We start from the raw sequence: 13189 nt of genomic DNA on the forward strand, positions 1-13189 counted from the left end.
TGAGTGTTAAGCATGTGCATCTGTTTCAGCACCCGAAACTGTCCATCATTTTGAAACCATGCCGCAGTCTGGCCCCCATATTCAAAAGTTTCTAACCCCGCCCCTGTTTGCATTGAGCTCTCAGGGCCACCGTAACTGTGACATTTCTCCTTTTACTAACGAGTTGTACCAGTGTCGCAAGTTATCACGACATGTAGTAAACGTTACATTCGCTCTCCTCCCAACACAGAGTGTACCATCACATCTGGTAAGTCATCTTAAGTTACAGAAAAACTACTGTCATCCTAATACAACAGTCTTACTGCGTAGTAACGTTAACCTTAGTGTTTACCTTTACTTTGGTAGGTGACGTTACAGTAGTTAGCTAACGTTAACTTAAAGGATTACAAGAACATTGAATAACCAAATTAAAGTTGGGTTCTTTTTACATTTCTATCCTGTTTTTTAACACTTAAATTGCTGCACTGGAAATGACTGTAAACATTGTGATTTAGTGGGTCATGATAACTACTACAGTAATTTTAAGCTAGTTTTTTGCTTGGATAAATTAACGTTACAATGAAGCTAGGTAAGCTAGTTGTCATACACCTGGCATAATAAAAATGCGTTCAAAAATGTATTCATATTTGGTCAAATAGCCAATGTTGCATCAATAACAACATTAAGCTTTTAAATGTGCCTTCCTCAATGCGGACAATGCTTGTCATAGCAGTACAATGAAAAGCACAGGTGTAAGTAATAGCGTTAATTAAGTCTCACTGAGCCAACAGGAACAAAAGCAGGGCCCTGGCCCCTGCACACAGAAACGGACTGCAACTATTTATCAGTGAAACCTGTGAATGGGTGTTGACAGGGCAAACTGTCAGCTGTGACAGAGGGTTGTATGGTTTAAGATGTATGCTAAAAAAGAAGAAGAAAGAAAATAAGCTGATTCATAAAAGTGACACAGTAAATATAAACCCTAAGTAAATCATATTTGTGAAAAGCAAACAACCTGTGTTTGTAAAAACTACTTTTATATAACTTCCCCTGCAATTAAAAACGTTTTTATTTAAAAAGGTGTGATATCTTTATTGTGTAAGATTTTTTGCAAATCAATGTATTTAAATTAATGTGTGGTGTAATCTATGACATTTTCTGTTGCCATTTCAACCATAGGCTCAGTTTTAAAAGCAATTTAAAACCTTAGGAACCCACTGCTTAAAATATGTTTTCAATAAAAAAACCTATTCACATCCAGGTTTTAACAGCCAGCACTGCTTTGCTGTTTAAGTGATACTTCTGCTTCTATGATGATACATCAGTGAGTATCATAATACAATAACTGCTTAAATGTCGCTCTCCGGCTACTATTCCTGTGTGATGATTCCTCAAATTGCCGGCACTTTCCTTATTCATGCACATTTCTCCCCTTTGTTTATTAGTTTAAGAATGTGGGGTAAATTAATTGTGCTTGATTGGCATTAACATAGCCAAATAAGAATTTGAAATAGCTAATATTGAACGCCCTGAGGGCATCTGTGTCCCAACCCACTAGAGTACTTATCATGCCTTCCTCAACTGCCTGGCAGCATTGTTGGAGCGAGCAGTGCTTGTTGGTTGTGTAAAATACTACTGTATGGCGTTGGATTTGTTTACTGTTATAGGGAAGATCAAAACAATGTGCCTCGTATACAGTACAAGTATTGGAAGAGCAGGCTCATGTCTTTGAATATCATTCTGAATATTTATGTGTAAATATGAATTTATTTGAATATGTTATTGCTTGTCGCTGTCAGATGAGCATATGAGAAGTCACCAATATTCTTTTCTGCCTATAGGGTGGTGCCTTTCTCAGCTGAGTCTCCCCCACTGGTGGAAAATGAATGAATTAGCACCTCTTGTCCGGTAAGAAATTAATCTAATTTATAATCTAATTATGATGATGTCTCAGGGATCAAATTAGCATTCTCTGTGTTTGCATATCAGGGTAAATATGGAAATTCATCACGTTGTTATTCCCATTTTCATTCACACAAGAGTGCATGTGAATGTCACCCTCTTTATGGTTCGAGCATGATTATATTGTAAATATTGTCCCCTGTTTGGGAGCAGTGCATTACCAGTACTCATCATTGAACACATGGCTACTACTAGCCTGTTTCAATACTCATTCATCTTCTGTGCTCTTAATTCTGGTGCTCAGCCAGCCTCGAAGCCTAGAATGGGGGGAAAACAAGTGTTAATTAACAGCAAGCCAGTGATCAGCCAGAGACTTCCTTTAAGTTCGTCTCCTGTATCTCAGCTTTCTGAATGATCCCAGGCCAAAATAATGTGCACTGAACCACGAGTGAAGCTCATTTTGCCTTTTTAAAGCCACATATTTGAGTTTCTCCCATTTGAAATAAATGCACTGCACATGTTCCACATGGCTCACTATCACCCCCATCCCTCCTCTATTCTTCCTCTCTTTCCTTTCCCTCCCTCCCCCCCTTCCTCCCCCCCGTCCCTCCCTCCATCTCTACCCGGGGCCCGTGGGAAGAACTGACTCTGGGAGCAGACAGTCTGCAGCCCTGAATAAATGTATAAGAGGGAGAAGGGGAAGGGAGGGCACATCAGCAGGCAGAGAGAGAGCAAGGGAGAGAGAGGGAACGTATTGAGTGTTGGAGGACATACATGCACAGTGTACAGAGAGAGTGAGATACACATAGAGGGAGAAAGAAACAGAGAGAGGAGGAAACCAGTTCAGCTTAAAGGACTGAGAAAGGAGAGAGAGCATTTTAGCTTCCTTCAACCGTCTCTCCCTCGCCTCCCAGCACAAACACATGCTCATACACACTCCCACCTTTTCTTCCTAACACTCACACACACTTGCACGCAAACACACACACAGACACGCGCACACACACACACAAACACACACACATACACTCACAGGCACGATTGCTTTAGGGTATACCAGTCGGCTTTGGCAGTCCTCTCCTTTGTTGTTTTTGCTTTTGGTTAGTCTCAGCGGCAGCGCGGCGTGTGCCTGTATCGCTGGGGTGGGTGCATGTGTACATCTGTGTGTGGAGTCTGCGAGGCGGCGTGTGAAGGATGCCACTAGCAGTACCCAGGTAAGCCAGTTCCTTCCTTCTTTCCTCTTTTTGCCTTTCTCTTCCTCTTTCTTTATTATTTTCTTTCTTTCCGTTCTCCTCTCTGATCTGCACTCTCTCCATCTCGCTTGGGATGCTCGCCTCTCTCCACCTACCGCGCACACCCGCTATGTACAGCTCTGCTCTCTCTCTCTACTTATCTCTGCTCTCTCTGTGTGCTTTCTCTCTCCCTCAGTGTCTTTCTCGGTCTGCGTTAAACCGTCTCTTCCCGACTGTGCTCTCGCCATCCCTGCTTCCCTCGCCTGTTTCCTCTGCTCTCTCTCTCTCTCTCTCTCTCTCTCTCTCTCTCTCTCTCTCTCTCTCTCTCTCTCTCCTTCTCGCTCTATCTCTCCAGGCTGCGCCTCATTGGTGTGTCCTGATTCCCTTTTTCCATTAGGCTCCAGGCCCATTGGTCGCCTGCCTTCCAACCATTATCTCTACTCCTCCACCCCTCTGTCATCCTTTCTCCCTTTTGCTCTCCCTCCTTCCCTCATTCCCAGTCATCTCTCAAGTCGTAAAAATGATTTGCATGCAGGAGGAGAGCAGAACTTTGCAGTGAGCACAGTAAGTGAATTGGAAGAGAGTAAGGGAGAGAAGTAAAGGAAAGACTAAACAAGGAGAGGAAGCGCATTCTGGAGGGCAGGAGGAAAAGTTTAAAGAGAAGACTGCAGTTGGTAGGTAACTTGTACTTGCTTAGGGAATCTTATGTCTTTACTTTGTTGCATTTATTTAGGATATAAGGTACATCTACAATCTTGCAAAGATAGATATTTGAATGGAATGACCAAAACATATGCCCTGCTTTAAACTGTGGTTAACAAATTATGATTCTTAATTCTACAGTTTTTTGCAGTATTTGTTGTTCTAGTGTTACTAATTGTTCAGATCGGTTTAGTATTCTGACCTTATGCTACTGGTGCAGTGACTTAAGTGAGAAAAAGTAACAGCTGGCTGAGGTGATCTGGTTAGTTTATTGTTGCAGTAGTGTTTCTCTGGGATGGCTAATATTATGTTTATGTTACATTGCTTTGACTCTACAATTGCTTTAGCTACTGAAACAGAATAATGTCTTCCCTCTTGAATGCAGTTTTATTTCACAAAGAAGCGTGGAGTATTAGCGGTCGAATGTGAGATCCAATTTAAAAGTTTGTTCTGTAAGTGTTGCGCTCCTGCTGAAGATAATGCTGCACTGCAAACTTCAGCTTTGTTGCAGAAGGCATTTGTTATCACAAAACATTTGTTAAAACATTAAATACAACATAATTGTGTTATTACTATTATTATTATTATTATTATTATTATTATTATTATTATCATAAATGGGATTATTATTATCATATGTCTGTAATATGTATATTCATATTTTATTTGTTTGTTTTGCCCTAAAATGTCATGTTGTGCGATGTGTTCTTTTTGCTGTTACTCTGAGGTCTTGGAAGTAGGGAGGACACTGTTTGGGTCCACGGAAGGGAGGCACAGTGACTATTAAAAGTAGTGGAAAAAGAGACGGCGAAGAGACTGAGGGAGGGAGAGGAGAGAATTTGAAGTTGGAAGAGAGCTTGAGTCCCAACTTCAAATACAGTTAACTCTCTGGTTGAGTTGCATGCATACAAACAATCACACACACACACACACACACACACACACACACACACACACACACACACACACGCACATGAACTACTCCCTTCAGTCTATATATCATCTAACTCACAATAATTATTTGATTTGCGTGTAAGAAAAGACAATGCAGATGTTGTTGTGTGTGCTTGTCTGTGCTCCCGTGGGTGGCATATACTGTACACAGCAGAAAGCAGATGCGCTGCAACATGTTTCATTCTGTCAAGACAAACAAAGCTCTGATACAAAGTGATCTACTTGTGTCTACTCTCCCTTGCCCAAAGTGTGTCAAAATGAATGTTTCTCATGTCAACAAATGAAGAAAATGTTTGGTGACATCTAGGATACTGTGAGGGATTGTAACAGCGCACTCCCCATACCAAGAAGATATTTTATAACAAGAAATCAACCTACAGGATGTAGGCATAGTAAAAGTCTTATCACAATATCCATTTTAGTATTTGTTCTCCGTTTTATAGATTGAGTCTGATCTCAGTCTTTTATTGTCAAACCGTTTTTAGAGAGAAGCTGGTGAACGCTGCAGCCATTCAATCATCTCACCTCCACCGTATAGTTAATGTTTTACTACAAGCTCCTGTATTTAGTATCGTGTCCTTCAGTGCCCTGTATCTTTCAGAGCGCTATGTCACTTTATTGAGGGAGTCGGGCAAGCAGCTTGGCATGAGGTGAAGTCGTGTTCTTTGGGATGTTCCTTTAGCTGGAAGAGGAAGGAAATTCTTTGCTTGTTAGGGGGAGACTCGTGTTGGTGTGCTAAGAGTGTGTGCGTGTTTGTGCCACCATGGTGCCTGAGCTGCTTTGCTGAGCGAGCCGAGGACAGGCAGACAGCTGAATGTGATTAAATTATAGAGGGAATGCACGCTACCCGGGTCTTACTGCGACCAAGATTGCGGGAACCCCCCTATCGTTTCTCTCTTTCTCTCTCTGGTATAAAAGAACCCAGCCCCTCATAATCACAACAGTCTAGTCAGAGCTGGAGGGGAGAGGAAGGAAGCTGGGTGTTGATGGAATTGATGACTGTAAGGTTACAAGACTGTAAGGTCAAGGATTGCAATGATGCACTTTACTTAGGTACTGTAAAGTATGATAGTTATTCCCTGCCTCCATGGTGAGTATGTTCTGCTGTGACTTTATTGTTATTAATGGCAATCGTCTGAATACAGTATTATAATGTAACAAAAAAAACATGTATGGCTGCAGACTGAGTCTAATGGATGGATGGGTGGGGGTCTTTACTCCAGCCTCGCGTGGGAGATACTGTATATCCCTTATTCCTCAGTAGCCTAATGAATGAGCAGCAGAAAGCCTCCTGGGGATCTCCTGCATGCAATTGTCAGGGGTGGGTTGGGGGGTGGGGGGCATCCATGCACTAATATTAGCCTCCATGTTGAGTGGCTGCATCCCACGTGCACACGCTATGCTTAGCATGTCTGAGCCATACACTAGCCATGACTGCATTCATGCCAGACTTTGCCTTCGAATATATGGAAATACCCGAAAACATGCATTTACAAAACAATATATTCAAAAACATATTTTAATACTTTGGCAAATCTTACTGTACATATTTACACATTAGTATTGCTTGATTTGATTTCTGAGGTAAACCAGGTGCAGGATACGACAAGTGATGTTGATGTTAGCTTTTACAAAAGAAAATAGAATTTTAATTTACACCAAGCCAATAAGCAGAATTAGTTTGTGGTCGGAAAGTCAGTGATGGATCACATCCTTATCGTTGCAATAGCAGCTCCTATTCGTTGGTTGGGGTTTCCCCATGGAGGGGGGTAGGATCAGGAGAGAACAGAGTGAACCTTATTCTCCTTCAGTTTGAAGCTCCGTGCTGGCATGTAAAAAGGAAGCAGCTGCTGACAATGTGTGTATCAGAAGAAATGCATTCCAAACTAGGGAGAAAAACAGGTAACAATGTTCATTACCATGACAAAAACTTACATTTACTACTGTAATTGAAATTGTATTTCACCGACAAACTGGTGACGATAATTTAACCTTGAATTACATCCCTGTATACACTTAGAAGCTGTATCCAGTCTCTCAAAATAACTCCCATCTGCAGCCTCTGCTGTACTGGATGCAACTCCCGGTAGATCGTGCTACCTTAGCTCCACACCAGTACCATATCTCCCCAACACAGTGCAGATCACCCTCTCTCCCTGTGGTGAAGGCTAAGACAGGCTTACAGGCTGGCCTTCTAACATAACCTGCCCTTGACGCTAGACTGTGGCGCACCTACAGAATTGCTGGACTGCAGTATATTTGCCCACGCCATGGAGGCTGTCTGCTCTCTCTCCTTACGATGAATCATAGCACGACACAAATCAATTAAGCAGCAGCTGGGGTTATTTTGAAAATTTCCTCTCGGATATTAATTTTGTTCGTGGAGCTTTATTTGATCTCTTCCTTACTTAAAGAATTGTCCTACGGTTGCATTGTGAACGTGTATCCTTGTGAACCAGTGTGAAGATACCATAGGGAATCAATGTGCTCTTCCAATCAGCCTCAATGACGTGGTCAGGCTAGGGCGGAGAGGGGATTGATCTATTTGAGCAGACACAATGTCAATACTGACGTCTACTCAGTGTAAGATGTAGCTGCTCTTGTGTCCTTCACACATGCATCCTCGCGACGCTTGCTGCTACAGGCTATTAATTATGTTACATCACTCACCCAAAATTCATGATTTTTAACAGACATTGAAAAACTTTGGTCAGATTACATTTTGGAACAACTGTTTTTTAATAACTCAGATGTCTTGACAGGGACCAGGTGAAAGTGCACAAAACACTGATACATATTTTACAGCGACAAATCTCAATCTAATATGTGGAGGGATGTGCTGGTATAATTACTTGCATAATTGGTAGCTTTCATGTCAGTACTGAAATGTTTACTTGCTACTAGGGATGCCAGGATGAGGAAAACGTCACACTTTCTCTCACATTTTAAAAGAAAAGATATTCGTTGAGAACGCTTACTTTGATTTTTAACATTGGATAGCTGTGTGGCTGGCCTATTCGGATGAATATTGGGGCTGCAGGTTTCAACCCGGCGCCACTGCACAGGGTCTGTTGAAACTGCTCCATCCTCCGCACGGCTTCATACCAAAAGTTTACAGATTGCCCTATTAACTTTATCAGGTTTCCTATTAGTGTTGGGTTTAAATCAGAAATACTTTGACACCAAATCAACCATTGTCTTCTGGGTCAACTCTCCTTACTCTCTTCCTGTGATGAGTAGAATGCGACGCCAGCTACGCTGCTGCTGCTGCTGCTGCAGCATGGAGCAGACACTTTCACTTTATAATTGTAGCATCCGTAGTCCGACTATTAATAACACGCTTTACAGATTTGAGTATTTTTATTTGTTGAACGTGGTGCTAATAGCCTGCGAGAAAATGAACTAAATAGGTTTTATTTCTATTTTTAAATAGGCAAAGCGACTGTGGGTGGCGGTGGGTGAGTAATGTCATCGGTGTATACCCCAAAACCTGGTAACACCGGAAGCGCCGACTACCGAGGCTTACCTACTTGTTACTGGCTAAAGTGAGTAATATTACATGTGACAGGTGACCACCTAGATCTGTTCCTCCCTCTTGTAAAATAGATGCATAGAGAGAATATAGTCGGGGTATTCCTTCAAAGATACCATGGGTGCCCCCCACCATTCACACACGCATACCTCCGTGCCTTTCCTTGGGGAAAACATGATCTATCTCCTGGCGGGAAGGCCAATTAAAAACCAATCAGCCTGCTTGGAGTGCATTGGTAATGGGAAAGCCAAGGCAATGGAGGAAGTGGGCTGATTAATGGACATTTTCACCTTGTGGCATAACAGCCTCCCACAGGGATCCATCACCCCAGGGGACAGCACTCACCTACACCTAGGCCCCGCACCTATCCAGCACCGCCAGACATATTTTATGAGTTGCAAAAATCCAAGCATATGATGATGAGCATAAAGCCTGCCTGACTTGTAGGCCATTGGGATCATTTGTTGTTAGGTGTCATCCTGACCTGTTTGGCTCTGCATCTTTTCAGATAGAGGTTCCTAATAGTATTACTAGCTACACATCTGTCCTGATATTTACAGGCTTTTAATGTCTGCAGCCTATTTATTTGTTTTGTCAGGTAAAAGCTGGACTTTCCCATAGGGTGCAGACACATTTTTAACAGTAGGGTCAAGACGCTCTTGCTAAGGAGGAGTTAAAACAATGTGTCTGTGGCTTTCCCTCAGGCGCCTTTGTAAGGCAGCAAACATTCAAAAGAAAAGCATTAAACGGTGTGAGCGAGGTTCGTTCCATTTCAGGAGCTGCTGTGACCTACTTCACACAGCCAGGCAGCTAGCTGTAAATAAGGATTTTCATAACCTGGTTTGGCCTTTTCCCATTAGAGGCAAAACTGTGCCTTGAAGAATATTACAAAGAGCACCGGAGCAGCTGTATAGTGCGCTGCTACGATATCATCAAAGCACTGACCTTGAGACTGCTTGTGTTGTTGTCATGTGATTACAATTAGTTTTAGTGCATTCAGTATGAACTGATGGTTATGTATGCAAACTATGATAGAAAGGAAAGCTACACAAGCAGACAATTCATTCACTGGTGCCCCCTACTAAACCTTTTTTGTTTTCTACATCCAGTCCCCTGATACTCTGTCTACACACACACCGTCAGGGAGGAAGAAATATCAGAGATTATAATTCTAGCTAGTAAACTTAAGCTCACACCCATCAAACTGTAGCTGAAAGTTGACATGAAGCTCAATGATGTGCGTAACTGTCTAAGCATGCAGTATTTTGATAAAACATGGCCAACATAGATATTGATTTATAATTCAACTCAACTTTGTTTTACCTGTTACACTGTGATAATAAATCCACCTGTTGTAAAGTAAAAAAATAAATATGATCAACTATAACAATCGCCCCTGTTGATATTTTCTTTCTTGTGTGTTAACAATGACAAGATGAATCAGAAAACAAAACCTTTCAAACACCCGCCTCCTCAGTAGTGACGCTATCACTGTAGCGTCACTACTGAAAGTCAAGAAAGTCCCCAGATACTTTGAGACAAAGAGTTTGTCTCTTTGATTACGTAAATTACTGTTTCAGGGGATTCCAGTGTATCAAAGTAGTCTTTATAGGAACGTAGGTGAAAAGAAAGGAAAAATAGAGTGGAAAGAAATAAAGAGAGAAACAGGAAATTAAAAAACAAGAAAAAAAGAAAGAAACGGGGAAGAAGAAGAAAAGAAAAAAGAAGAATGCTAAGCCAGTCTAGGGGAAAGTGGTGCGATATTGGAAAATGATTACCAAATCGGCATCCATTATTCAACAGGGCAATCAGGGAGGGCACAATCTCCTTATTTATGCTAGCTCTGTAAATCAGATTTGTCGGTTTTGATCACTCTAAAATCTCCCAGTCACACGCTGGCAATATTGGGGGAATATTACACTGTCTAATGGGTAATTGATGACGGCATGTGACACCGGCCGAGACGAATGGACGGCCTACAGGAGCAAGTAGGGGGGAAGATGGAGGTGTGAGGAGAAGAGATGACTATTGAGTGTAGCAATGCTTTCAGCAGGCGTAGTACTGGTCTCATAAACAGGCGTCATCCTAGTTTCTCTTTTCCATAGAGGCACTGGTGTGCAGGACAGAATGAATATAAATCCTGATCTGTATGCACTTTTGACTAAAGAGAGCATTGCATGAAGCACTATTTGTTTCAATCAGGACTTGAAGTAGTTATTGTTATAGAAGGTGATCATGTTATTGCTAACTTAATAGCAATAATTGAGGCATGTTTGAAAAGAAGTAGCGCTAATTGAAAATTCAAATAAACGTGGCTGGTGTGTGGAGTTTAGGCAAGCATGATTCTGGATGTGTGTGTGTGTGTGTGTGTGTGTGTGTGTGTGTGTGTGTGTGACATGATGTGCTCTGAGTCGCAACGTCTCTGTGAGGGTGGCCTGACCTCTGCCTTCAGCTCCGCTTCACAGGACAGCAGCAAATAAGAGGTGTCATCGCATGACAGCAGCATAGCCCCTCTTTAGGACTGACGGCTCATCGAACGCACACACACAAACACACACACACACACAAATATGCGGTATCAAATACGCCAGTGCAGGCAGGGATATGTGTACACTTGTATGCAAACATGCAAGTTGAGGCATATAAACAGACATAGATGCCTAAATATTGACACACACACACACAAGTTCCCAGGATAAAAACACAGTGCAGATCAATAACTTTGTTTCGTGAACATACAGCTTTTGTTTGGGGAACAATGATTTGGATTCAGTTTTGACCACTTCGTGCTTATGGCTTGCTTTGACTAGCTCCGAAAATCAAACTCAGATGCCGAAAGGATTGTGTCAGACAACAATATGAGCACACTTGTTTTTTTTATGTGGTTCCTTTTTAAAGGCTGTCAGAAGTATCATTTGAATTTGAGAGGCCATTTAGGTTCAGATAATCTGTCTTTCTGTCATGTGCATTTGAGTCAAATCGATCACTTTCTTTCCAGTTAAGTTTTTAAGAGCCAATTCAAAGAATTCTCTTAAAGAAGGTCAGTTGCCGGTAAATCCATCACACGCAGACACGAGAATGCAATCGTAGTGTGTCATAGACAAGAACATTTTGTTTGTTGCAAGAAGCAAAACTATTTGAAGTCATTAAGATTTAAGATACAATGTAAAGCCTGATATTCACATGAATAAATATGGTATGTTGAAATCACTAAAAGCTTTTGATTGCACTTAATACACCTAAGAAGAGGAATAATAAAAGATGAGGGTTGTTATCTACTGTATCTGCACTTTGGACAAGTAGAGGGGCAGGGACTAAGGGACTGCAGTGTTAGATAATCAGTGTAATAAAGAGAAAAGCTGGACATGTGTACCTCAAGTTTTGTGTGTTTGTCTACTTGCTTTATGCACACACCTCCTGTCAGTGTGTGTTTTTGTTTGTACGTAAGTGTAAGTAAGTGTGTTAGTAGAGAGAGTAGAGAGTAGTAGCTCCTCAAACTAGGGCATTGTCACCTGCTACCTGGAGGCCTCCTCAGACGCGGCCCCCTGAAACCGCTGACAAGGCACCTCTGGGCCTAACTCCCCCCAACACACACACACACACACACACACACACACACACACACACACACACACACACACACACACACACAGCTACACACACACATTTCTGTCTCTCCTCATGTACCCTCTCCCTGTCTGTCCTACCTCTGCTCTCTCTGTCATTTATTTTATCTTAGCCTCTCTTTCTGTCTCTGCACACATACTCTTCCCAGCCCATCCTTCACTTGTCTGTCTCCCAAAAATGTTTTGCGTCCCTCTGTCCCCAGTACCTTCCCAGTCTGCTCTGCTTCTGACTGCAGTGCATCTCTGTGTCATTGTTATCCTGGTTTCTGTAACAGGACTTTCCCTCTTAGTGGATGATTAGTTCAAATATAACTGTGTGGGGGGGCAAGTTTTGCCTTCACTTCTTGATCTCAGTTCAGCGGTTAACGAGGCGGATGAATCACATATTTACTGTTAACAAGGAGGATGCCATTGTTTCTCATTCCCCCTCACCAATTGCACCCCACAGTCCCATGAATAATAAATCAGACCCTCTGTGTCAGCATCGGCCTCTGCATACAGACAAGAAAGTCATAGTCTGTAGTGTGATCTGCTACAAAATGCGGGAGGAATTTGAAGCTCTGCACTCAGAGAAGGATTCTTGCTTCCTTTCCATTGCTGCAATGTATTCAGGTCATAGCCAGTCTCTGTTAAATGTTTCTTTGCTTTGGCTGTGTTAAGCTCCAGCATCTTGTTCATTTTACTCAAATTTCTGTATCCCCTGTCCTGAATAAATAACACTACACGTTTTAGTTCTTTAGTCTTAGCCCTCGCCACCGCAAGAAGGCACTGCCCTGCTCTTGTAAATGACCTAATTTTCCTGCTCGGCCCAGCGTTTTCCGATGTGAGCCGTTCCAAAATAGCTTGGCTACAGCAAAGCGTGGCAAACTCATTTCCATCTTGCATAACAGGGACCAAACATTCCCCCCCTTTCCTAAGCTCATACTCTCAAAAGCTGAATGTCAGCTTCCCACCTCATTGTATGAGGAAGATTGTGATATTATGCATTTCACTAATTCATCCCAGTTTGTGCACTATGTCTGTTCAATACAGACTGTTCAGTCTGCATTGAACATCAATTCTAAGTGTTTGAACTGATTGATATACTAACTAAAAGAATATACAGTATTTGCTCAGTCCAGAATAAATAAAATAAAGGCATGGAAAAGGTTTCGTAGTCACATTGCAATTCCAAATGATTCAGGAAAACATATTCAGACATAGCCTATCTATATTTAATAACTATCAAAATAACTATCCCTATGCTATAGAAAGCCTATTAC

General features: G+C 41.9%; 1 protein-coding gene across 11 annotated transcripts in view; it reads left to right on the plus strand.

Moving 5' to 3' along the window:
* The first annotated feature begins 209 nt into the window (after nt 1–209).
* The window catches only part of myt1lb (myelin transcription factor 1-like, b), a 99956-nt gene continuing 86976 nt past the window's right edge, over nt 210–13189 (plus strand). For 8 of the 11 annotated variants that reach the window (XM_029460555.1, XM_029460547.1, XM_029460553.1 and 5 more), the window contains exon 1: nt 3609–3787. The gene's annotated coding sequence lies outside the window, so the exon portion shown is untranslated. Of the gene's footprint in view, nt 248–1820; nt 1888–2630; nt 3096–3608; nt 3788–8225; nt 8315–13189 lie in introns of those variants that run through there. The other 3 variants (XM_029460549.1, XM_029460548.1, XM_029460550.1) reach the window with 3 other exon arrangements.

The sequence above is a fragment of the Cottoperca gobio genome, chromosome 22 (genome assembly GCF_900634415.1).
Source record: "Cottoperca gobio chromosome 22, fCotGob3.1, whole genome shotgun sequence".
Taxonomy (NCBI): domain Eukaryota; kingdom Metazoa; phylum Chordata; class Actinopteri; order Perciformes; family Bovichtidae; genus Cottoperca; species Cottoperca gobio.